Below are 25,596 nucleotides of genomic sequence, written 5' to 3' on the forward strand. Positions count from 1 at the left end.
TATACCTACCCATCCTCCATCCTTCCATCCATCTACCTACCCATCCTCCATCCTTCCATCTACTTACCCATCCCTCTATCCTTCCATCCATCTACCCATCCATCCCCCTATCCTTTCAGACATCTACCTACCCATCCCTCCATCCATCCATCTACCCACCAATCCTTCCATCCTTCCATCCATCTACTTACCCATCCCTCCATCCATCCATCTACCCATCCCTCCATCCATCCATCTACCCATCCCTCCATCCTTCCATCCGTCTACTTACCCATCCCTACATCCTTCCATCCACTTACCTACCCATCCCTCTATCCTTCCATGCATCTACTTACCCATCCCTCCATCCTTCCATCCATCTACCTACCCATCCTTCCATCCATCTACCTACCCATCTATCCTTCCCTCCACCTACCCATCCCTCCATCCTTCCTTCAGTCTACCCACCCATCCCTCCATCCTTCCGTCCATCTACCCACCCACCCCTCCATCCTTCCATCCATCTACCTCCCCATCCCTCCATCCTTCCATCATCTACCTACCCATCCCTCCATTCTTCCAAGCTTCCATCCAAACACCCCTCCTTCCTTTCTGTCAAATACCCACACAGACCCATCCTTCCAGTCACTCATCCCTTCATCGCTTCCTGTACCCTCTGCCCCCCTCTCCTCCCAACGACACATACAATACACAATGGAAAAGAAGACCTGATTTCTGAATGGTGGGAATTTACAGCTCAGGACTGTGGAGTTCCCTTACCCTCTTTTTTCGTTGGGGTAGGGGGTCCCAAACCTCACTGATGACGTGACGACTGCCATGGGTCACCATCCCCACCCAAAAACTTCACATATAAAATCTTACATGAACCCTCAGCTGGTGCACAGTCCCTCACCCTGACAGCATACTCTGAACTTCCCTAACAGGGGCCTCCCCAGTGCTACTCCCGAGTCCTCCATCCTCAGTGCTCAGTGACATAATGAAGAGCCCTGGCCAGGGACCTCCCACCGTAGGTTGGGGGGCATTTGCTGAATTACACTGTGAAAAATCTGACGACACATGCATGTTTCACGCCAAAACATGCATGTGGGTAAGAAATGTGACACACACTTTTCCAGGGCTCACGGATCCCCCTCCCGGCAGCACAGAGACACATGCATCCCCAGAGCCCCACATGCCAATTACTCTCCCTCTCAGGGGATGGCTGTGGGGACTGTCCCCAGGGAGGCTCCTCCAGGGCTCTTGCTGCCTTAGGAAGCGGTGAGGACGTGCTCTCACCTGCTCCATATCCCAGCCCCACCAGGCTTCCTCCTGCTGTGTCACCAGATCCATGACCTATGAGCCCCTTCCCTCCCCAACCCGCTCATAGAAGGCACACAAAGGCATGGTCTGCAAAGAATCTGGAGAAAAGGGGAAAGGGGCAGGGAGAACGATTTTGCCCGCGCTAATGCAGAGGCAGGGTGATGGCCCAGATGACCCAGGGGGCCCAGGTGGGAGAAGAAAGAGCTGGAGATATTGCTTAGCCAGGCTCTTCCAGGAAGGAATGCTCCTTCCTCATCCAGGGGCCAAGGTGGTGCTGGGGAGGTGGAATGAGAGACGGTTGCCCCTCCAGGAATAACAGAGATGCTTCGCTGGTTACCTGCGCTACAAACGAATCATGAAGGGAAGGAGGGGCGTGTCCACTCCAGGTCTACGCGGGGCCCCCAGCTGGGGACTTGGAAAGGGTCCTCTTGGGGGCCAGCTGTGGAGAAAATGAGAGACAGACAGTGAGTGAGAAAGTCAGTGAAAAGGAAGAAGACGTGGTCGGGGATGGACAGAGCTATGGGAGGCAGGTGGGAGAGGGATGGACAAAGGAGGGGGACGGAACAGAGACAGGAGGCTGAAAAGGTGACATTCAAGGGAAGCTTAAAATGTTTAAAATCACACAAAATAGCTGGCGCAATGGCTCACGCCTGTAAATCCAGCACTTGTGGAGGCTGAGGCAGGAGGATCACTGTAGCCCAGGAGTTCAAGACCAACCTGGCTAGGCAACACAGCAAGACCTTGCCTCCACAAAAAGAAATTTTTTTGGCTGGGCATGGTTGCTTGCCTATAGTTCCAGTTACTCGAGAGGCTGAGGCAGAAAGATTGCTTGAGCCCAGGAGGTCAAGGATGCTGTGAGCTAGGATAGTGGCACTACACTCCAGCCTGGGCGACAATGAGACCCTCTCTCAAAAATAAAAAAATCTGGTGGGCGCAGTGGCTCACCCCTGTAATCCCAGCACTTTGGGAGGCCGAGACAGGCGGATCACGAGGTCAGGAGATCGAGACCATCCTGGGTAACACAGTGAAACCCCGTCTCTACTAAAAATACAAAAAAGTAGCCATGCGTGGTGGTGGGCGCCTGTAGTCCCAGCTACTCGGGAGGCTGAGGCAGGAGAATGGCGTGAACTCGGGAGGCGGAGCTTGCAGTGAGCCGAGACTGCACCACTGCACTCCAGCCTGGGCGACAGAGCGAGACTCCCTCTCAAAAATAAAAATAAAATAAAATAAAAATAAAAAAATTAAATCGAACAAAACCACACTACACATACTATTATCCCGTATATATACTACATATGTGTAGCACATACACTATAGCACATAACATTATACTATGTCATTTACTGGTACTTCAGTCTAACAAAATACAGCCAACTCTTGCTATTTGCAGTAGTGAGGTTCTAGAAAGTCACCGTGAACACCGAGCCACTGCTCCTGGGGAAAATACAAAGCTAGGTTCCTGCCAGGCTCTGGCCACAGTATTTTCGCCCATCAATCAATACATCACCCTGACTTATATGTGTTTCTGTCTGAAGACATCTTATTTCATCTATATTGTTGATTCATTCACATTGAACTCATGGCCAACAGGACTATAACTCCTACCTGAAGGAAGCTTCTCTAACACAGGTATTTTCTCCAGAAGGCACATCACAGCCTCACTGCCCTTAGGAACACTAGATTTCTACACCCTGCTTGGAGCCATTTTATTTTATTTATTTATATTTTTTGTGAGTCTTGCTCTGTCAGAGACTCTGTGAGTCTCGCTCTGTCACCCAGGCTGGAGTGCAGTGATGCAATCTTGGCTCACTGCAACCTCCGTCTCCTGGGTGCAAGCAATTCTCCCGCCCCAGCCTCCCGAGTAGCTGGGATACAGGCGTGTGCCACTGCACCCGGCTAAGTAGAGACAGGGTTCCACCATATTGACCAGGCTGGTCTCAAACTCCTGACTTGAAGTGATCCACCCACCTTGGCCTCCCAAAGTGTTGGGATTACAGGAGTGAGCCACCGCATCCGGCCTAGGAGCCATTTTAAACAGAGAAATCACCAATAAGAAGCACAAAGACAGTCAGGCGCAGTGGCTCATGCCTGTATCCTGGCACTTTGGGATGCTAAGGCAGGCAAATCACTTGAGGCCAGGAGTTCGAGACCAGCCTGGCCAACATGGCAAAACCCTTTAGTCTCTACTAAAAATAGAAAAAATTAGCCAGGCGTGGTGGCGGGTGCCTGTAGTCGCGCCTACTCAGGGGACCGAGGCACGAAAATCACTTGAACACAGGAGGCGGAGCTGCTTGCAGTGAGCCGAGATCATGCCACTTGCACTCCAGCCTGGGTGACAGAGCGAGACTCCGTCTCAAAAAAAAAAAGACTCACAAAGATATGAAAAATGTGGGGCACTAAATCGATTGCAAAAGGACACTGCTTTGCAATCTGAGCTGAAACAAGACATCAGAGTGCTGCTGGGCCCAACCTCAGCTGGGAACCTGCATGTCAGGCAGCTCAATTTTTCTGGCCACTCTACCCACTTATGCAAATGACCAACACCGTTTTGGGGTTACCAATTTTCACAAGTAGGTGAATTCGCAAATACGGGATCTGTGAAGAACGAGGACCGACTGTGACAATAATAAAACCACTGATTGCGGGCCTCCTATGTGCTGGGTGCTGGTTTAGGTACCCCGCACGTACAACTCATTCGCCTTCCCTAAAACCCCAGAGGTAGGTGCTTCTGTGATCCCTACACAGTAGATGAGGAAATAGGCTCAGAGAGGTTAGTCATCTGGCCGAGATCCTGTAGCTGGTAAGGGGTCAGGCTGGGATTTTTTTTTTTTTTTTGGCTCTTGTTGCCCATACTGGAGTGCAATGACGTGATCTCGGCTCACTGCAACCTCTGCTTCCGGGTTCAAGTGATTCTCCTACCTCAGCCTCCCGAGTAGCTGGGATTACAGGCATGCACCACCATGCCCAGCTAATTTTTTATATTTTTAGTAGAGACAGTTTGACTATGTCAGCCAGGCTGGTCTGAACTCCTGACCTCAGGTGATCTGCCCCGCTTGGCCTCCCAAAGTGCTGGGATTATAGGTGTGAGCCACCGCGCCCCGCCCAGGCTGGGATTTGAGCCCAGGTAGGCTCACTGCAGAGGCCTCGCCCTTAACCACTACCCCACAGGCGACCATCTCCTGCTACTTCTCTCGTAGGATCTGAAACAAACACAGCAGAATGTTCAGGCACTATTGCGGGGCTGGGTGACGGGGGTATGCGTCTCTGTTATCATTTTATGAATGTCTGGGATGCTTCAGATTGGAAAAGGAGATAAAGGGACTGGCATGGAAGAGGGAGGAAGGAACAGGAGTGGCAAGTGGCTTTCTCTCTTCCTCTCAGGTCCTGATCTCAGAAAGATCTAGAAAGCAGATGTCGCAAGACCCTGGAACACAGGATTCTTTTCCTCTGGAATGCGGGTGCCCTGCTCCTGGCCTGGAGGTGTGCATGAGCTCCCAAGACGAAGGGTTCACGTCCGTTCATGCCTCCTCCCGGGCTCTGGTAGGTGTGGCCCAAGCTCTGTGCACGACCTACCTACCAGCAGAATCAGAGACAGGAGGGGGTGCAGCTCCCGTGGGGCTTCTGCAAACCAGTCCCGAGGGTGAATTTCGAAGTGGAGGCTGGAGAGCTCTCTCTGCGGATTCTGTATTTGTGTGCTTTCATTCCAATGACAACATTAAAGACATGAACGGGAGTGTCCTGGGGAGAGGGACACGTTCCGTGTTGTGACCAAGCTGTGGTTATGTCAGTGTTCAGAATCTAACAGCTCGGGTTTCTGTGTTTCAACACAGGAAAATTTCACTTCAAAAAATGAAAAAGGAGGGAGGCATGGGTAGTTCACACCTGTAATCCTAGCCAAGGCAGGAGGATGGCTTAAGCTCAGGAGTTGGAGAACCAGCCTGGGCAACACAGCAAGACCTCATCTCTACCAAAAAATTTAAAATTGGCCGGGGGTGGTGGTGGGCTCCTGTGGTCCAAGCTACTCAGGAGGCTGAGGTGGGAGAATCGCTTGAGCTAGAGAGGCCGAGGCTGTGGTGAACCAAGATCGCACCACTGCTCTCCAGCCTGGGCGACAGAGTGAGACTCCATTTCAAAAAGAAAAGAAGGCCGGGCGTGGTGGTTCACACCTGTAATGCCAGCACTTTGGGAGGCCGGGGTGGGCAGGTCAACTGAGGTCAGGAGTTCAAGACCAGCCTGGTCAATATGGTGAAACCTTGTCTCTACTAAAGTACAAAACTTAGCTGGGCGTGGTGGCACACACCTGTAATCCCAGCTACTCAGCAGGCTGAGGCAGACGAATTGCTTGAACCCAGGAGGCAGAGGGTGCAGTGAGCTGAGATTGCACACTGCACTCCAGCCTGGACGACAGAGCTCCAAAAAAAAGAAAACAAAAAGAAATTGGGCGAGGGGCTGGGGTTGCTGCCTGCGCACGCTCACAGCAGGAATCAAGTGCATCTTGACCAATTCTGAGGCTCCCATCCCTGGGCTGCCACTTCCCATTCCCAGCCATGTACCCTAAAACAAGTTACTCATCCCCTCTGTGCCTCAGTTTCCCCATCTGGAAAATAGGGGAGGATAACACTACATCCTCCATGGGACTGTTACATAGGAACATCTTTAATCCATGTCCTAAAGCACTCTGTAAGCGGTGTGCATGCTAGTCACGATCATTTTAACTGCCACTGTTGATGCTATCTAGTGGGGCAACTCCCAGAGCTTTTGGGCCACAGCCCGGTGAGGCTGGACAGAAGTCCCTGGCCCCACTCTGGTGCTGTTTGCCACACGTGACCTATGTGTGTATTTGGAACGGTTAATAGATCCCCTGCTTCAGCCAGGTACCGGGGTTCTTTGAATCCTTCCAAACACCTGCTATTACCCCCATTTTGCAGATGAGATAAACGCAGTGGAAGAGAGCGGTTTTGGGGGTGCTGCAGCACCTGCACTGTGTGCACCCACACCAGGCCAGCTAGGTGTCTTGTTGCTCTCAACCCAACAGGCAGAAGAAGCCTTTCAAGACACACGTGAAGATTAAAAAAACAAAAAAATCAGCCAGACATGGTGTTGCACACCTGTAATCCCAGCTACTCAGGAGACCGAGGCAGGAGAATTGCTTGAACCCAGGAGTTCTAGGCTGCAGTGAGTCGTGATCGTGCCACTGCACTCCAGCCTGGGCAACAGAACAAGACCCCGTATCAAAAAATAATAATAATAAAACCAAAACTTTAACATCAAATATCATACATCTGTCTGATGGTTTGGTTGTTTACTGTGTGTCTCCTCTACCAAAATGTCCCCCAGGACAGGAACCTTTGCTTGGTTTGTCCCCTGCAAGATCGCTGGGACTGGCCTGGCATGTGGCATACAGTAGGAGCTCAACAAATATCTGTGGGATGAGTGAATAAATGTGCAAAGGAAATTAAACAAATCCTTTCATTTGTTCGAGAGGCAACCTGCTGAAATGTACATTTAGTAGGCACCTACTGTGTGTCTGGTGGGGGGTTGCTAAGGACAGCAAAAGGGCAGAAGCAGACCCCATTCTGGCTTGGGGAGGACAGCCGGCGGTTCTCAGCCCGGGGGGTGCTGGAGACCCCTCTCCTACCCCCCACAATCAGAAACTTTTGAAGCAGTGACTGAGGTTGCGGGGTGGGGCGGGGGGTGAGGGGCAGAAGCTTTGGGAGCCATCACATAGTTCCCCTGAGTCCTAGAACCGGGCGGACATGTGGACAGAGCTACAGCCAACCCACCAAGGGCACACACACAAGCGAGAAGCCAGCCTCTGCCACCGGGAGCCATTTCAACCCGGGCTCACTCGTCACTGCGGCATCATGCAGCTGAAGCTGCCTGGCACACCCCGAAGAGCCCGCACTGCCTAAGTGCTTCTGGGTACCAGCTCCTGTGCTCACTCCATATCCACTGATCCCTCCCCATCCCCACGGAAGCACTGCTGACGCATATCTCACAGGAAAAGGAGACTCGGAGGTGGTTGGGACACTTGCCCCAGGTCATACCATGGCACCAGAATTTGAACTCAGACCCTGTGATTCTGAAGCCCTCACTCTTCACCACCACGCTATAAAAAGCAGGAAAGGCCGGGCCTGAAAACCACAACCAGCTCCAGAGAACAGCCATGACGCAACAATGACACAGTGTCCTTCCAGAAAATTGTGTGAATTTCTCCCCCACTTGTAATGCAATCGGAGTTTTGCGCTGTCATCAGGAGTTGTGCAGAAGCCAGGCTGCTAGCAGGGTACGGAATTAAAAGGGCCGGCTAAGCTCCACAAACAGGCGGATTTTAATTTCCCAATACAAACTGGAGTAACCCTCAGGTTGCTTGCCAGTAATAAAAAGTCTCCAGAACGATATCAGGAAGTGCAGATGATGTGGCAAAGTCTATCCGTTGCTTTTTAAAACACCATTTCCCCACCTCTCCTCCTCTGCTCACAGAAGCCTGACTCTGTGCAGGGTAACACTTGCCAACGCTAAGATGTAAACAAAGACTGTTCTAGGCCAGTCTCTCAAACTCTGGGTCACGCCTTTGAAGGTTGTGAAATCAAATTAGCAGGTTGTGACCAGGAACTGCTTTAAATAATTAAACAGCATGGAAAAGAATGGAATGGAATGGAAAGGAATAGAAGATATTAACGTGTACTATATATGGTAAGAGTGAGCATTTGAGAAACTGGTTTCAATAATGTGTGTGTGTGTGTGTGTGTGTGTACTGCGACACACAGAAACATATTTTGGACTGTCAGTTGTGGTCAAAATAGCCTTAAAATAATTGAACTAAGCCAGAGGCACTCCCACCTCCTTTATCAGACATTCACTTTCCCAGCCTTTCTTTCAGTTAGAGTAAACACAGTTCTGCAAATAGTAAAAACCGAAGTGTACAGACAGGTTCTGCTCAGTGAGACTTTCAGGGAAGATTCAGGGAAAGTTTTTCTTCCAGAATACAAAGACAGAGTTTTTCCAGAAAGACAGTCTTTTGCTCCTGCTTCCAGTTTTGAATACAGTTGAGATGACTAGAGCTGTGGCAGCCATTCTGCAACCATGAGGCAACAAACCTGAGGCTGAAAAGCCCAGCAGCAGAGGATGGCTGATTGGAGTTGACAAAAAGACCGTGTCCCTTTTTTTTCTTTTGAGGCAGAGTCTCGCTCTGTCGCCCAGGCTGAAGTGCAGTGGCGCGATTTTGGCTCACTGCCACCTCCGCCTCCCAGGTTCAAGTGACTCTCCTGCCTCAGCTTCCCGTGTAGCTGGGATTAGAGGCGCCCACCACCCCGCCCAGCTACTTTTTGTGTTTTTAGTAGAGACGAGGTTCACCACGTTAGCTAGGCTGGTCTCAAACTCCTGACCTCTAGTGATCCGCCCACCTCGGCCTCCCAAAGTACTGGGATTTCAGGCGTGAGCCACCGCACCGGCCTGACTGTATTAATAACTTTTCATGGGCTGCCCGCCTCCAAACTTGTTAATCCTTATGGTTTAAGCCATTATTTGGTTTCCCATTATTTGCAGACAAATACAACCTGATGCAAAAGAGCTTCCATTTCTGGATTATCTTTGCAGCCCACGGCAAGGCCTCTTACATGGGTCAAGGGCTGCTCTTTGTGGGTCACTGATTAAGAAGAGAGGCCGCTACTCGGGAGGCTGAGGCAGGAGAATGGCGTAAACCCGGGAGGCGGAGCTTGCAGTGAGCCAGGATCCAGCCACTGCACTCCAGCCTGGGTGACAGAGCGAGACTCCGTCTCAAAAAAAAAAGAAGACAGGTCAAACGAAATAGGAGAGGGCTGGTGGAAAGAGGATTTGAAACAAAGGCAGGCCACTATGGTTGATCGCAAAGTGGCCAGAAATTCTCCTCCCTTGCCCCACACTCTTTGTAGCTCCTCCTATTAAGAAGTGGGGTCTATGACTTCAACCCTTGACCCTGGGCTGGCTTCTTGACTTGCTCTGGCCAACAGCATGTGGTAAAAGTGATGGTGTGTGACTCGTTTTTTGAGATGGAGTCTTGCTTTGTCACTCAGGCTGGAGTGCAGTGGCACAATCTCAGCTCACTGCAACCTCCACTTCCTGCGTTCAAGCGATTCTCCTGCCTCAGCTTCCTGATTAGCTGGGATTACAGGTGCATGCGACCACACCCACCTAGTTTTTGTATTTTTAATAGAGACAGGGTTTCACCATGTTGGTCAGGCTGGTCTCGAACTCCTGACCTCATTATCCACCCGCCTTGGCCTCCCAAAGTGCTGGGATTACAGGCATGAGCCACTGCGCCTGGCCGACGGTGTGTGATTCTGAGCCTGGCAGACTTCCACTCTTTGCCCAGCTGCCAGGTGAAGAGGCCCAGGCTGGCCTGCAAGAGGATGAGAGCCACGTGCCCATCACCCCATCACCCCAGCCAACAGCCAGCCAAGCCCTAGACGCAGAGTCACCAGCTGCCCAACAGCTGACTACAGACACCCAGCTCAGGCTAGAAGCACTGAGCTACGCCCAGTCCAAATTCTAACCGTTGGGATCATGGTTTTCCTTTCTCTGTTTATTATTGTTTTGATTTTCTAAGTCAGGGTTTCGGTCTGTTGCCCAGGGTGGACTGCAGTGGTGCAATCACAGCTCACTGCAGCCTTGACTTCCTGGGCTCCAGGGATCCTCCCACCTTAGCTTCCCGAAGAGCTGGGACTACAGGCGCACGCCACCACGCCTGGTTAATTTTTTGTAGACAAATTAACTATGCAGCCCAGGCAGGTCTCAAATGCCTGGGCTCAAGTGATCCTCCCATTCTGACCTCCCAAAGTGCTGGGATTACAGACATAAGTCACTGTGCCCGGCCAGGGCTGTGTGTTATATAGTGACAGCTCACTGATACAGCTCTCTCTGGGGACTAGGAACCAAGTTTGACCCCACACCTGACTCATCCAAGTTTTATCCCTCCCACCTCCCAAATCTCTCCAATCAGTACCCTCCTGTCCATGACCACTATTCTGGCCCAAATCTAGGCCCTACCGTTTCTTCATCACCCAGCCTGGGTTCACATTTGGCTTCTTCACATCTGGCTGCTCCTGCCATTAAAATACTTAAAAGCTTCCCTACCGATTAGTAAATAAATGTTGCCCAAGCAGCCTCGGCTCCTTCTATATGCCTTCCCTGCGCTGGACACCGAGATGCCATGTCCAACCAACCATAGAAAGCCCTCCTCCCAGGCCCGGCTCCCTCTGGCCTCTGCTCCTCCCAGCCAACCCCCTTCCTCACTGGCCACCGGCTGGACCTGCCCAAACTATGAGTCCAACCTCTGCCTGGGCCACGTGGCTACGAGCCCTGGTGTTTGGGAGTCTGGGTGTTTGACTGGGTCAGATTCTGTCCCACGAGCCCTTGACTATGGCCACCTCTGACTTCATCATCTTCGTCACCCCCGCCAAGTTGGCTGAGTGCTTACTAAATGCTTCGTCTTACTTCATTTCATTCTCACAGCAACCCTATAAAGCAGATGCCATTATCCTCATGCCCATTACACAGATGAGGAGACTGAGGCCAGAGGGTTGGGTACTTGTCCAAGGTCACCCAAGAGCGAGAACTTGAACCCAGCTGAGACTCCTAAGCCCGTGGGAACTACATGATGGGTGCCAGCCTGGCCATCTCCCCCTCCCCCCCGCCAGTAGCAGGGGTGTACTGTGACAGGTTCCCCACCTCCGCCAGTCACCCAGGCCAGGTCCTCTACCCCTTTCGTTGTCCTGAAATGCCTTGAATGAGTCATTCCCGTGCACCTTGGTCAGAGAGACAAATGAGTGATGTGTTCACCTGGTACATGGACTTAACATGCTATGATGCCAAGAAGTTAAGCTCTTAGGATGTATTTCCAAGGTGTTTGTAGTGAGTTGAATGGTGGCCCCCACCACAAAAAATATGTAAACATCCCAGAACCTGTGGATGTGGCCATCCTTATTTGGAAAAAAGGTTCTTTGTAGATACAATTAGATTAACAATTTTGAGATGAGACTGTCCTGGATTATCTGGGTAGGCTCAAAATCCCATGATAAATGTCCTCTTAACAGCAAAGGAGAAGTCACAGAAGAGCAGAAGGCCATGTAAAGAAGGAGGCAAAGCTTAGTGTCTCGTGGCTACGAGCCAAGGACCACCTAGAGCTCCAGGGGCTGGACCAGGCGAAGAAGGCTCTAGGCTCCTCCCTAGAGCCTCCCAAGGGAGCACAGCTCTGACCATCCCAGTGGCCCTGCTAACACCCTGATTTTGGACTTAGGGCCTCTGGAACTATACGAGAATAGCTTTCGGTTTTAAGATCCCGCATCTGTAGTATTTGTTATGGCAACAATGGGAAACTAATGTACACGTAAGTTTCTAAGACACAGAGGCATATAATATGTGCTGAGTACAGAACATATATATGTGGCCTGGGCAACACAGTGAGACCCCATCTCTACAAAAAATTTTACAAATTAGCCAGGTGTGCTAGTGTGCACCTGTGGTCCCAGCTACTTGGGTAGCTGAGGTGTGAGGATTGCTTGAGCCTGGGAGGTTGAGGCTGCAGGGAGCCATGATCATGCCACTGCATTACAGCCTGGGTGACAGAAGGAGACCCTGTCTCAAAAAAAGAAAAAGAAAAGAGAAGAAAACGTGTGTGTGTGTTTGTATGCACCACCATGTACAGCTGCACAGGTTGTTCACTGCACAAAGGAATCCAAAGGGGCAAGTGGGGCATCAAGTCCAGTCCAGGTTCTGCTCACACCTATGAGCCCCAGAGAAGGGTACAGAACATATATATGTAGCCTGGGCAACACAGTGAGACCCCATCTCTACAAAAAATTTTACAAATTAGCCAGGTGTGCTAGTGTGTACCTGTGGTCCCAGCTACTTGGGTAGCTGAGGTGTGAGGATTGCTTGACCCTGGGAGGTTGAGGCTGCAGGGAGCCATGATCATGGCTCCTGCCATGATGGAGAAAGGAGTCCCCTTTCCCATTTCATACAAATGACACACACAGAGTCATGTCCTCTCGGACAAGCACCGTTTTCAATTGCATGCAAAAGCCCTGTAAGAGCTGGCTGGACCCTGGATATGTAGCCTCTTGCATGATGTATCTATTTCAAAGCTAGAAAAGGAAAACAGGGGAAAAAAATGTTGATTCTTCACCCACCTCCACCCCTGTTGAGAAAGACAGAGAAACAGCAATTTGAAGAGCAATTAAAATCTACGCCATCTTTATTTTTAGTGACCTTTAGAGCTCTAAAATCATTGAATTAGTTTAACCAAATAAAGTGGGCCCCATGAAGCTTAGATTGCTCATAAAGCGACTGATGTCTAGCTCCTAAAAGCCTATTTTATACAGGTAGTTACAAACTAGAAACGTTTTGTGCGTCTTCTCTTTTCCCTTTTTACCATTTGACGCTGTTCTAAATACAGCTATAAAGCTGCAGCCTTGCCAAGAAAACCAGGTATCTCAAAAGGGTTTGGATTTTTCTCAATGCTGGCTTATGAGAAACAGGAAAAACCCTGGGAGAGGGTGAAGCACAGGCATTCGGGGTGGGTGATGGGAATACAAAAGAAATGATTATGTTCACCGGACACAGGTCATCAGGCAATGAAGCAGGCTTCGCATTCAGGGAAAAAAATGCAGCTAAGAGAAGCAAAAGGGAAACAAACGTTCCCCAAGATGTGCACATGGGTTTGTAGACCACTGGCTCCTAATACAGATTTGGGAATCTGGGAATCAGCAGGTCTTGGTGCGGCCTGAGACTCTGCATTTCTAACAAGTTCCCAGGTAATGCTGATGCTGCTGGCACAGACTACACTCTGTGAACCACTGTTCTAGAAGCTTCTTTTTTTTTTTTTTTTTTTGGAACAAATTTCCTTTTTTTCCCCCCTCTTGAGGGCAGTGGCATGATTTTAGCTCACTGCAAACTCTGCATCCCGGGCTCAAGCGATCCTCCCGCCTCAGCCGCCCAAGTCACTGGGATTACAGGCACCTGCCACCACGCCTGGCGAACTCCTGACCTCAAGTGATCTGCCCGCCTCAGCCTCCCCCAAAGTGTTGGGATTACAGGCATGAACCACCACGCCCGGCCTAGAAGCTTCTGTCTCTTTAGTTTTCCTTCTAGGGTTCTTGTTCTTGTATCAAACACAAGCCACCAGCTCCTGGTCAAGGTCCAGGCCCCTGACCAAGTAGTCCCACCAAGTCTTCTCTGAGGCTCGGGAGGGCTAATTTAAAAGTTGCCCAGGGTCTGGTAAACACTTGCAACACCAGCATCCTGGTCAACAGAAGACAGACCATAGTGAGTGAAGATCCCTGCTCCTTAGTCAGAAACTTTCTTCCTCGGACTCCCTTGCGGCTCAGAATGGATGTGGGAAAGTTTTCACATTTGGCTAAAAAGGCAGAATCTTGTCTTGGGAAGACTGTTTGCTCCTGCTCCTTCTTTTTGCTTGAAAGACTGCTATAGGCCAGGCGCGGTGGCTCAAGCCTGTCATCCCAGCACTTTGGGAGGCCGAGACGGGTGGATCACGAGGTCAGGAGATCAAGACCATCCTGGTCTACACGGTGAAACCCCGTCTCTACTAAAAAATACAAAAAACTAGCCGGACGAGGTGGCGGGCGCCTGTAGTCCCAGCTACTCGGGAGGCTGAGGCAGGAGAATGGCGTGAACCCGGGAGGCAGAGCTTGCAGTGAGCCGAGATCGCGCCACTGAACTCCAGCCTGGGTGACAGAGCAAGACTCCGTTTCAAAAAAAAAAGAAAGACTGCTATGAATATAATGACAATGACCAGTGCCGCAGCAGCCATTATGCATTCCTGAGGGGAAGGTCAAGAGAATCAGAGGTTCCTTAGCAAACAGACTCAGGGGAAAAAAAAAAGAGAAAGAGAGTATCAGAGGGACACTGACCTACTGGCCTGACAATCTCAGCTGCCAAACATCCCTGGAATGGCCTTCTCCTAGACATCTTGTCCCAGAAGAGAATTAAAGCCTGGATTAAGTAAAGTTAAACATATACCAACTCTATGACCCAGCAAATGTCATGCCAAGGTATTTACTCAAGAGAGGTGAAAAGTATATCCACAAAAGCACCTGTACTAAAATTTTCACAGCAGTCTTATTCATAAAAGCCCGTAAATGTAAACAGCACAGACAGCCATCAACAGGTAAATGGATACATTGTTACATCCACACAACAGAATACAGCTTGGCAGTAAAAGGGAATGAAGGACTTCTACATGCAACAACACAAATGAGTCTTAAATGGATCATGCTGAGCAAAGGAATCATTAGTCCACTTGTGTAAAGATCTAGAACATCGGCCCGGCAGGGTGGCTCAGGCCTATAATCCCAGCACTTTGGGAGGCCAAGGCAGGTGGATCACTAGGTCAGGAGATCAAGACCATCCTGGCTAACATGGTGAAACCCCGTCTCTACTAAAAATACAAAAAATTATCTGGGCGTGGTGGTGGGTACCTGTAGTCCCAGCTACTTGGGAGGCTGAGGCAGGAGAATCTCTTGAACCCAGGAGGCAGAGGTTGCGGTGAGCCGAGATCGCCTCTCTGCACTCCAGTTTGGGCGACAGAGCGAGACTCCGTCTAAAAAAAAAAAAAAAAAAAAAAAAAAAATCTAGAACACCTGGAACTGATTTATAGTAGGGGAAAAAAATCCGACATGTGGCCACTTCAAGGGAGGGATGCAGGAATGTCTGGGAAAGGCTATGAGAGAGCCTTCTCAGATGATAGACGTGTTTTCTAGCTAGATCTGAGTGATGCTTATACAGGTAGTATTTGTCAAAACTCATCAAACTATGCACTTAAGATTTGTGCATTTTACTGCACATAAATTAGATCCCAGTAAAGCAAGCACCACCAACATGTAGAAAAAAATTCCCTGTGCAATTGGTCATTATTCCAGGTGGCTGTGTTCTATATTACAGAATCTATAAAGTGACTGTGAACACTGGATTAGCAAATACTTAGACATTAGCCATGTCTCCTGGGGGAAATACAAAGTTAGGTTCCTGAAAGCCTCTGGCCACAATGCCTTCATCAACCAATATATAACTTTGGCTTATGTGTGTTTCTGTTTGAAGGCACCTTATTTAATGTATATTTTTTGATTCACTAACATTGAGCCTTACTCACATCAGCAGCACCCTAACTTGTGCCTGAATGAAGTTTCTCTAATATGTGTATTTTCTCTGAAAGGCACATCACAGCCTTCTTATTTTTGTTTTTTTGAGACAGGGTCTCACTGTTGCCCAGGCTGGAGTGCAGTGGTGTGAAGAGAACTCATGGCAGCCTTGACCTTCCAGGCTCATGTGATCCTCCCAGGTGGGCGCCACCACCCTTAGTTAATCTTTAAATTTATTTATTTATTTATCTATTTATTGTATGTGTGTGTGTGCATGTGTGTGCGTGTGTGTGTGCGTGTGTGTGTGTGTGTGTGTATGTGTCGAGACAGGATCTCACCATGTTCCCCAGGCTGGTCTCGACTTCCTGGGCTCAAGTGATTCTCCCACCCTGGCCTCCCAAAGTGCTGGGGTTACAGGCATGAGCTACCACGCCTGTCTCACATTACAGCTTTCCTGGGTTTAGAAATGTTAGACAGCACTTCAGCACTAAACCGGGGACTGTTTTTTTTTTTTTTTTTTTTGAGACAGAGTCTCCCTCTGACACCCAGACTGGAGTGCAGTAGTGGTGTGATCTCGGCTCACTGTAACCTCCAACTCCCAGGTTCAAGGGATTCTCCTGTCTCAGCCTTCCGAGTACAGGTACCCGCCACCACGCCCAGCTCATTTTTTTTGTATTTTTAGTAGAGACAGGGTTTCACCGTGTTGGTCAGACTGGTCTCGAATTCCTGACTTCAGGTGATCCACCCGCCTCAGCCTCCCAAAGTGCTGGGATTACAGGCATGAGCCACTGCACCCGTCTTAAACTGGGGACATTTTATTAATTTTTTTTTTTTGAGACGGAGTTTTGCTCTTGCTGCCCAGGCTGGAGTACCTGTTGCCCAGGTAGCGTGATCTTTGCTCACTGCAACCTCCACCTCCCAGATTCAAGTGAATCTCCTCCTTCAGCCTCCCAAGTAGCTGGGACTACAGGCATGCACCACCACACCCGGCTACTTTTGTATTTTTAGTAGAGACAGGGTTTCGCCATGTTGGCCAGGCTGGTCTCAAATTCCTGACCTCAGGTGATCCATCCGCTTTGGCCGCCCAAAGCGCTGGGATTACAGGCGTGAGCCACCATGCCTGGCCAAACTGGGGACATTTTAAACAGCAAAATCACAAAGCACGAAAACGTAGAAAACATGGCACTAACTAGACTACAAAAAGGGCACTTGTTTATAGTAAGAGATATAATAAGAAAGCAGGGAGTGGCATTGCTTGACTGCGGCTGGGGATGTGTGCACCAGGTGACTCAAATTTTTTGCTATTCTGTGAGTGTCCGTAAATGATGGGAATAGCATGGTGTGTTATTGATTTTGGGGTTATGAGCAAGCGCTCGCGATTAGATGAATCTGCAAATTTGGTATCCTGGGATAATGAGGACCCACTGCACAGGACGATACCCGTCAAGATCAAGACGCATTCACCCTCTGCCCGACTTCACTTACAGGAACATATCCTGCAGGTGCCAATGACATGACGAAAAGTATACAGTCAGGGCCTTTAACAGGTGTGTTGTTGTGTGTGTGTGTGTTTTTTTTCCCCCACAGAGATGGAGTCTTGCTATGTTGCCCAGGCTGGTCTTGAACTCCTGGGCTCAAGTAATCTTCCCACTTCAGCCTCCCAAAGTGCTGGGATTACAGACATGAGCCACCATGCCCTGGCCTTACAGTTATGTTTTTATTAATAATAGCAAGACGGTGGCGGGTGCCTGTGTAGTCCCAGCTACTCGGGAGGCTGAGGTGGGAGAATGGTGTGAACCCGGGAGGTGGAGCTTGCAGTGAGCCAAGATCACGCCACTGCACTCCAGCCTGGGTGACAGAGTGAGACTCCGTCTCAAAAAAATAAAAATAAAAATAAAAATAAATAATAATAGCAAGATACTGGAAACAACCCACTGGCCATCAATAGTAAACAGATTGATTTGAGGCCGGGTGCAGTGGCTCAAGCCTGTAATCCCAGCACTTTGGGAGGCCGAGATGGGCGGATCACGAGGTCAGGAGATCGAGACCATCCTGGCTAACATGGTGAAACTCCGTCTCTACTATAAAATACAAAAAAAACTAGCCGGGTGAGGTGGTGGGCGCCTGTAGTCCCAGCTACTCGGGAGGCTGAGGCAGGAGAATGGCGTGACCCTGGGAGGCAGAGCTTGCAGTGAGCCGAGATCATGCCACTGCACTCCAGCCTGGGCGACAGAGCGAGACTCCGTCTCAAAAAAAAAAAAAAAAAAAAGTTTTTTTTTTTTTTTTAATTACTTGGGCAGGACTATTGCAGTAGTAAATGGGTTAAATAAACTAGTTTCTCTAAACAGGGGAATAGTATGCAGCTGGACAAAAAAGAAAGAGGTATACAAATGGCCATGAGAAGATACCCAACATCATTGGCCACCAAGGAAGTGCACATCAGAACCACAGGATACCATTTCGCATCCATTAGGATAGCTCCAATCAAGGAGACAGACAAGGGCAAGTGTTCGTGAGGGTGTGGCGGAACATGAACCCTCACTCACTGTTGGTGGGACTGTCAAAGGGTGCAGCTGCTGTGGAAACCCGCCTGGCAGTTCCTCCAAAAGTTAAACATAGAGTTGCCACGTGACCCAGCAATTCCACTCCTACTTATAGACCCAAGAGAGGCGAAAACATATGTCCACACAAAAACTGGCCCGAGGCTGGGTGCGGTGGCTCACACTTATAGTCCCAGCTACTCGGGAGGCTGAGGCAGGAGAGTCGCTTGAACCTGGGAGGCACAGGTTGCAGTGAGCTGAGATTGCACCGCTGCCCTCCAGCCTGGGCAACAAGAGCGAAACTCGGTTTCAAAACAAAACAAAGACTGGCCTGTGAACACTGCAGCTCCTTTACTTGCAAGAGGCAAAAGGTGGAAAAGACCCAAACGCCCGTCCGTGGATGAACGGATAAATAGATGTGGTGTATCCATATCACAGTCTATTACTGCGCCATAAGGAAGGAAGGAAACACTGGCACACGCTCCAACACGCATGAACCTGGAATGCATGACGCCGAGTGAAGGGAGCCAGGCACAAAGGCCATATATTCCATGATTCCATTTATGCAAAATGTCCAGAATAGGCAAACCCAGAGAGATGGAAAGTAGATGCATGGTTGCTAAGGACTGCGGGGAGGGAGAAATTCAAAGAGGCTGCTCATGGGTACGGTTTCTTCTTGAGATGATGAAAATGTTCTAAAATGGATTGTGGTGATGTCTGCACAACGCTATGAATATACTGAAAACCACTGAATTGCTACACTTTAGATGGGTGCATTTTATGGTATGTGAATTATATGTCAATAAAGATGTCATTGAAAAAAAAAAAAAAAAAAAGAATGAGGCCAGGCACAGTGGCTCATGCCTGTAATCCCAGCACTTTGGGAGGCCAAGGCAGGAGGATCACTTGAGGTCAGGAGTTCCAGACCAGCCAGGCCAACATGATGAAACCCCGTCTCTACTAAAATATAAAAATTAGCCCGGTGTGGTGGTGTGTGCCTATAATCCCAGCTACTGGGGAGACTGAGGGGGGAGGATTGCTTGAGCCACTGAGGGTGGAGGTTGCAGTGAGCTGAGATCGTGCACTCCAGCCTGGGGGACAGCACGAGATCCTGTCTAAAAAAAAAAAAAAAAAACAACGAGGATGTTCTCTGTGTACTGATAGGGAAAGACAGGGAAAGATCTCCCAAACTATTGCTACATGGAAAAGTAAAATGCAGTGTGGCATGTTTAAAACGTCACCATCTGATTAAGAAAAGGGTGAAGGAGAAATGATACATATTCTGAATGCTTTTCAATGCCTAAAGAACTTCAGGAAGGGTCTGTATGACACTAAATACACTGACTAACTATGAAGGGACCTGGCAGATGGGAACAGGGATAGGAGGCGTTCCACTGCATAGTTTTCAAAATAATGTTTGCTTTTTCAGCTTTGTGAATTAGCCATCTCAAAAACTAAATTTAGAAATATTTGTTGAAAAAAATAAGAGAGTATTTAAGCCATCAGCGGTCAACTATTACTTGCAGCTGAATGCACACAAGCTAAAAAGCCACTAAGTAGTAAGAAGCAATGAGATTAGAACCTGGGTTTCATGGACATCAAAGCCTTGGCTGCTTTCCAAGATGCCCCACTGCCTGATTGCTGATGTCTACACAAAGTCTGGACAGGCCAGGCGCAGTGGCTGACACTTGTAATCCCAGCACTTTGGGAGCCAAGAGAGCAGGATCGCTTGGGCCCAGGAGTTTGAGATCGGCCTGGGCAGCATAGTAAGAACCTGTTCTCTACAAAAAAAATTAGTTTAAATAGCTGGGTGTGGTGGCACATGCCTCTGATCCCAACTACTCAGGAGGCTGAGGCAGGAGGATTGCTTGAGCCTGGGAGGTCGAGGCTGCAGTGAGCCATGGTCGTACCATTGCACTCCAGCCTGGGTGACCTTGTCTCAAAAAAAAATACTCCAGATGACCTTCCTCGCCTCCACCCTTCCATGCCAGAAAGTTTTTTACCTGGATTCTGCATGAGCCTTCCTAATCACTCCCCCATTTTTCTCACATGCCACACAGGCAGAAAAGCCTTAGAGTCCAGAGAAGTGACAGCAGGCCGACATCTGCCCGGGACCTGGCAGGGGTTTGGGCTGGCAGAGTCACAGGCCTGGGTCTTAGAGCAAACACCTTCAGATGCTGACCTGGTGCGGTTCAAACGTTCCTGTCCTAAAGCAGGTCCCGGGCAAGCTGTGGGTTTGCAGCCGCATCAGAGCCAGGAGTGGGGCCGTCTGTGGGAATCAGCCAACGCTGGTTGGCTCCAAGATGCCACCATTCCTCCTGTCTCTTATATAACTCCAGCCCACCCTTCTCTAGGTCCTGGAATGAGCATCGTCTGCCCAACCCTCTCGTGCTCGCTGCCTGGAGGGCAGCAGGGACTTCTAACTGGCCTCCCGCTTCTAAACTCCGTTCCCCACTTGGCGGCCAGAGCGACCTATTTTATTTGAGGTCGTGCTGTTCCCCTTCTTAGCGCTCCCTACTGATCCCTACTGCCCCACAAAGAGAAGCCAAACGCTCTCCTGATGGTGCTGGGAGTGAGGAAGTCATCCCTGCTCTCGAGGAGCTCACGTTCTACTGGCAGGAGTCAGATCCCGAACCTAGAGACAGCATCCCAAAGAGAAGATGAAGGCAAGGACGCCAAGAATGGGCTGGGGAGGGCTGGGGTACATGCAGGATGTGCAGGAGGTAAGGGGAGCAGCAATGTGGCCACCCCAGGAGAGGGGGCTCCAGGAAGGAGGAGGAGGACATGCAATGGTCCTGAGGCAGAATCACATGGGTGCCTCAGGGGCCACGAGCAGCGACAAGGGCATGAGCATGAGTAGACACACGGGAGACGCGAGGTCACACAACGAGGGCGAGGACTTCAGCTTTTATTCCAGGTGAGCCCCGGGCCGCGGGAGGGCTCCAGACAGGACAGGGACATGACCTGACTTGGGTGTTCACAGGTTCCTTCTGGCTGCGGAGTGGAGAACAGACTGCAGAAGGTGATGATGGAAGCACAGAGAGGAGGCGACGGTAATGGTCCAGGCAGGAGACATGGTGACAGGAGAAGGGATGAGGCACAGTCAAATTCTGGACATAACAGCAGAGCAAGAGGGTTTGCAGATGGATTGGCCAAGAGGTGTAGGGGAACAGCAGAGCAGAGAGCCCTCCAGCATTTGAGAAGGCTGGGCGGGCCAGGCGGATGGTGTCAAGATGGGTGGGCCAGGCAGATGGTGTCAGACTGTGCGGGTCAGACGGATGGTGTCAGGATGTGTGGTGCACACAAGCCCTCATACATGCTCCTTCCTCTCATCTACTGCCCTCTTCAGGGAAGCCCATTCCCCTCTAATGCATTCTACTGGTCCCAAAGCTACTGATCACCTTATTAAGAGAGGAGACGACCCCAACCCCAACCCAGGGCACAGCAGGGAGGGCTGCCCAGAGCCTCAGAGAAGGAGAGAAATACTGAAGTGGCAGCCACAGGCAAGACCTCCACACCTCCCTCTAAGAGCAACACCTCTTATATTAGGTTGGTGCAAAAATAATTGCGCCTTTTGCCATTAAAAGTAATGGCAAAAACCGGCCGGGCACGGTGGCTCACGCCTCTAATCCCAGCACTTTGGGAGGCCAAGGTGGGTGGATCACTTGAGGTCAGGAGTTCGAGACCAGCCTGGTCAACATGGTGAAATCCTGTCTCTACTAAGAATACAAAAATTGGTCAGGTGCTGTGGCTCAGCCCTGTAATTTGGGAGGCTGAGGCGGGAAGATCACGAGGTCAGGAGTTTGAGACCAGCCTGGCCAACATAGTGAAACCCCGCCTCTACGAAAAATACAAAAAACTAGCCAGGCGTGGTGGCTGGTAGCTGTAATCCCAGCTACTTGAAAGGCTGAGGCAGGAAAATCATTCGAACCCGGCTGGCGGAGTGTTGCAGTGAGCTGAGATTGCACCGCTGCACTCCAGCCTAGGTGACAGAGCAAGACCTTAAAAAAAAAAAATTATTCAGGCATGGTGGCATGCACCTGTAATCCCAGCTACTCGGGAAGCTGAGGCAGGAGAATCGTTTGAGCTCCGGAGGTGGAGGTGGCAGTGAGCTGAGATTGTGCCACTGTACTCCAGTTTGGGCGACAGAGACTCTGTCTCAAAAAAAAAGTAATAGCAAAAACTGCAATTACTTTTGCACTTAATGGCAAAAAGTCTGATTACTTTTTACACTAACCTAAATCTCACTTCAGAATCTGTCCCTACCCCAAAGCCTAAGCAGCTTCCAAGGTTATATTTGACTTTGAGTACTCAAAAATCTTGGGGTTTGCTTTGCAGTGTAAGGTAGAGATCTGATTTCATCTCCTTCCACCTGTGGATGACCTTTTTACTTTTGATCCCTACCTCTGTTTATTATGAGTCCCTCGTTTCCCCACAAATCTGACCATTGGCCATATCGACCTCATACCATGTCTTCATGTGCCTGGTTCTCCTCCTGGACTCTGTTTTATTCCACTAGTAGGATATCAAGTTCTACTAATTCCCTAACCTCAGAGATAAAATAGATTCTGTTGGACAGGTAATCAATACATTGACACTGAGCAGAAAGTGGCAGGTGAGTGGGGAAGTGAGGTTTCTCCAGGAAGGACACAAGATCTTCCAGGCAGAGACAGTAACATTCCTTTGCTTGTCAATACGTTCCTGTTTGAATTTCTGATTATGCTGACTTATATATTATGAGATCAACTTTTAACTAAATTAATCCTCACAAAAGATACAGAGGGCATATAACAGTGCTCACAAATAAATGAAAATATTAACAATAATATTAATAATGTACAGGCCAGGCACAGTGGCTCATGCCTGTAATCAGAGCACTTTGGGAGGCCAAGGCAGATGGATCACTTGAGGTCAGGAGTTCGAGACCAGCCTGGCCAACGCAGTGAAACCCCGCCTCTACTAAAAATACAAAAAATTAGCCGGCGGTGGCAGGCACCTGTAGTCCCAGCTACTTGGGAGGCTGAAGCAAGAGAATGGCGTGAACCTGGGAGGCGGAGCTTGCAGTGAGCCGAGTTCGCACCACTGCACTCCAGCCTGGGCAACAGAGTGAGACTCCATCTCAAAAAAAAAAAAAAAATTAGCCTGGCATGGTGGCGCACGCCTGTAGTCCCAGCTACTCAGGGGGCTGAGGGAGGAGAGCCCAGGGCTCACTTGAACTCAGGAGGCAGAGGCTGCAGTGAGCCAAGATCACCCCACTACACTCCAGTCTGGGCGGCAGAGCAGAGCAAGACTCTGTCTCCAAAAAAAAAAAAAAAAAGAACTCCTGACCTCAGGTGATCCCTGCCCCGCCCCCGCCCCCGCCCCCACCTCAGCCTCCCAAAGTGCTGGGATTATAGGCGTGAGTCACCGCTCCCAACCATGACCAAAAACCCTCGCCCAGTCCATCTCCTGCTTGCTTTCCTGCAGGCACTGATCGCTATCTGACAGGCCATAAATGGGACTTATCTTAGCTCCTGCCAGGCTCCCCCAGGAGCTGTGAGCTCCAGGTTTCTTTTTGTTCGCTTTGTGTAAATACTGACTGACAGGGACTCCTGAAGGAGGATGATTCTCAGTGGCCACAGGTAATGCTGTCGGCGCCTAACCTAGGCCTGACGGGGACACATCCACAGGCCAACCAGAAACCACAGGGATGGGCCAGCTGGAGGCAGCAGAGGAGGTGAAAGGGCACAGGGGCGGGATGCAGCCCCAACAGCCACTGCGGGCTCAGAGACGCCCAATCTATGGGGGTGGGCAGTTAAATTGGGCATCAGCACAGAAGGCAGGGAGGGAACGAGCAGTTCAGAGACAGAGAGAGGGACGGGGAGACGGGAACAGGAAAACAGGGAGACAGAGAGAAGGGAGACGCTCCACAAGAACTGACGCACCCTCCCCCCATCCCGCACACCAATCCAGGAGCAAGTTAATCCAGTCGATCTACACCAGTGGTTCCTGCCCAGGAAATGCCAGGAGCACCCCTACCCCCAATAAACAACCCCAAATGCCAGGGCAAATATGCCAAATGCCCCCCAGGGGGTGACACCGCCCCCTGTGAACTTCGGTCTCCATATCTAGACACTGAAGCCCAACAGGACACCCCTCATGGTGGACAGGCTCCCCACGCAGTGTGGATGAGGACGTGGCAGGGTCTTCACTAACGATGTGGACATCTGGGTCACAGGCACCGTGGAAAAGCATGTTTCTCAAGTCCAGAGAGCAAGGGTTAAAGACTAAAACCAGCAACAGAGACAGGTGATGGTGGCTTCCAATCCTCACCCAGGAAGGAGGATTCCTGAACATGCAACATGGGCCACACACACGTGCCAAGGAGACAGAGGAGCCCACAGATCATTTTTACCTGTTACCTAACAGGTGCTACTCTCTAAGGAATCCCAACTTGATGAAAAAACGGGGCAGAGGTGGACCACAAAACACATTCTAAAATGTTCACAGCATCCCTGAACTGAAACAACCCAGATCCTATCAACAGGAGAATGGATGAATCATCAAAATGATAGAGAAATCAGAGCCCTCCTGCATTGCTGGGCGATACACCAGGGTGCCGCTGCAGTAGAAGAGTCTGGCTGGTCTCAGCAGGTTAACATGCAGTTACCCTGTGACCCAGCAATTCCACAGCCACACAGACACCAGGAGAAATGGAAACATGTGTCCACACAAAAGCCTGCACACAAATATTCATACGGCATCATTCAGAACAGTGCAAATTGAAAAAAAAAACCCTCCAATGTCCACCAACTGAACGGATAAACAAAATGTGGGCTATCCATACAATGGAATATTACTGAGTCAGGAAAAGGGATGAGACACTGATACATGCATGGATGGACCCTGACAACATCATGCTGAGTGAAAGAAGCCAGGCACAAAAGGCCATGTCGTGTAAGAGTGTGTTTCCACGAAATGTCCAAAATAGGCAAATTCACAGAGCTAGAAAGTAGATTTGTGGTTGCTGGAGGCTGGGAGGGGGAGAAGGAGTGGGGATGATGGCTAAGGGATGCAGGGTTTCTTTCTGAGGTGATGAAAATGTTCTATAATAGATTATGGTGATGGCTATAACTCTGCAAACACACTATAAACTGTGGTGAACGATTTACATGGGTGAACTGTATGGTATGTGAATTATATCTCAATAAAGCTGTTAAAAAAAGGAGTAACTGTGTGTGAGAGTGTTACTTTATAATTGCTAGATGAAATGAGCATATTTTACACTTTTCTGGAGGAATCCTCGAGTTACTTCACCTCACTGTGTCTCAGTTTCCACTTCTGATAGTAACCGTCTCACCTTCAAGGGACTATCAGGAGGATTCAAACGAATTAATACGGGTGAAGTGCACGACCTGAGCTCCCAGGATGTGCTAGGGAAGTACTCTCAGGAGTAGCTGTTATTCTCAAATCCCAGGGCTAAGGCTCAAAAAGTAAAACACAGGGGAGAAATGTTCTTAAGCATGGTGTTTCAGCCGTGTGTGTGTGTGTGGTGTGTGTGTGTGGTGTGTGTGTGTGGTGTGTATGTGTGTGTATGTGTGTGTGTGGTTGTGTGTGTGGTGTGCGTGTGGTGTGTGTGTGGT

General features: G+C 49.8%; 1 protein-coding gene across 2 annotated transcripts in view; it reads right to left on the reverse strand.

Moving 5' to 3' along the window:
- The window catches only part of BICRA (BRD4 interacting chromatin remodeling complex associated protein), a 95,609-nt gene that overhangs the window by 31,110 nt on the left and 38,903 nt on the right, over positions 1 to 25,596 (reverse strand). For both annotated transcript variants that reach the window (XM_023182391.3, XM_023182390.2), the window contains exon 2: positions 1,637 to 1,738. The gene's annotated coding sequence lies outside the window, so the exon portion shown is untranslated. The remainder of the gene's footprint in view (positions 1 to 1,636; positions 1,739 to 25,596) is intronic.

This window comes from Piliocolobus tephrosceles, chromosome 21, assembly GCF_002776525.5.
Source record: "Piliocolobus tephrosceles isolate RC106 chromosome 21, ASM277652v3, whole genome shotgun sequence".
Lineage (NCBI taxonomy): Eukaryota > Metazoa > Chordata > Mammalia > Primates > Cercopithecidae > Piliocolobus > Piliocolobus tephrosceles.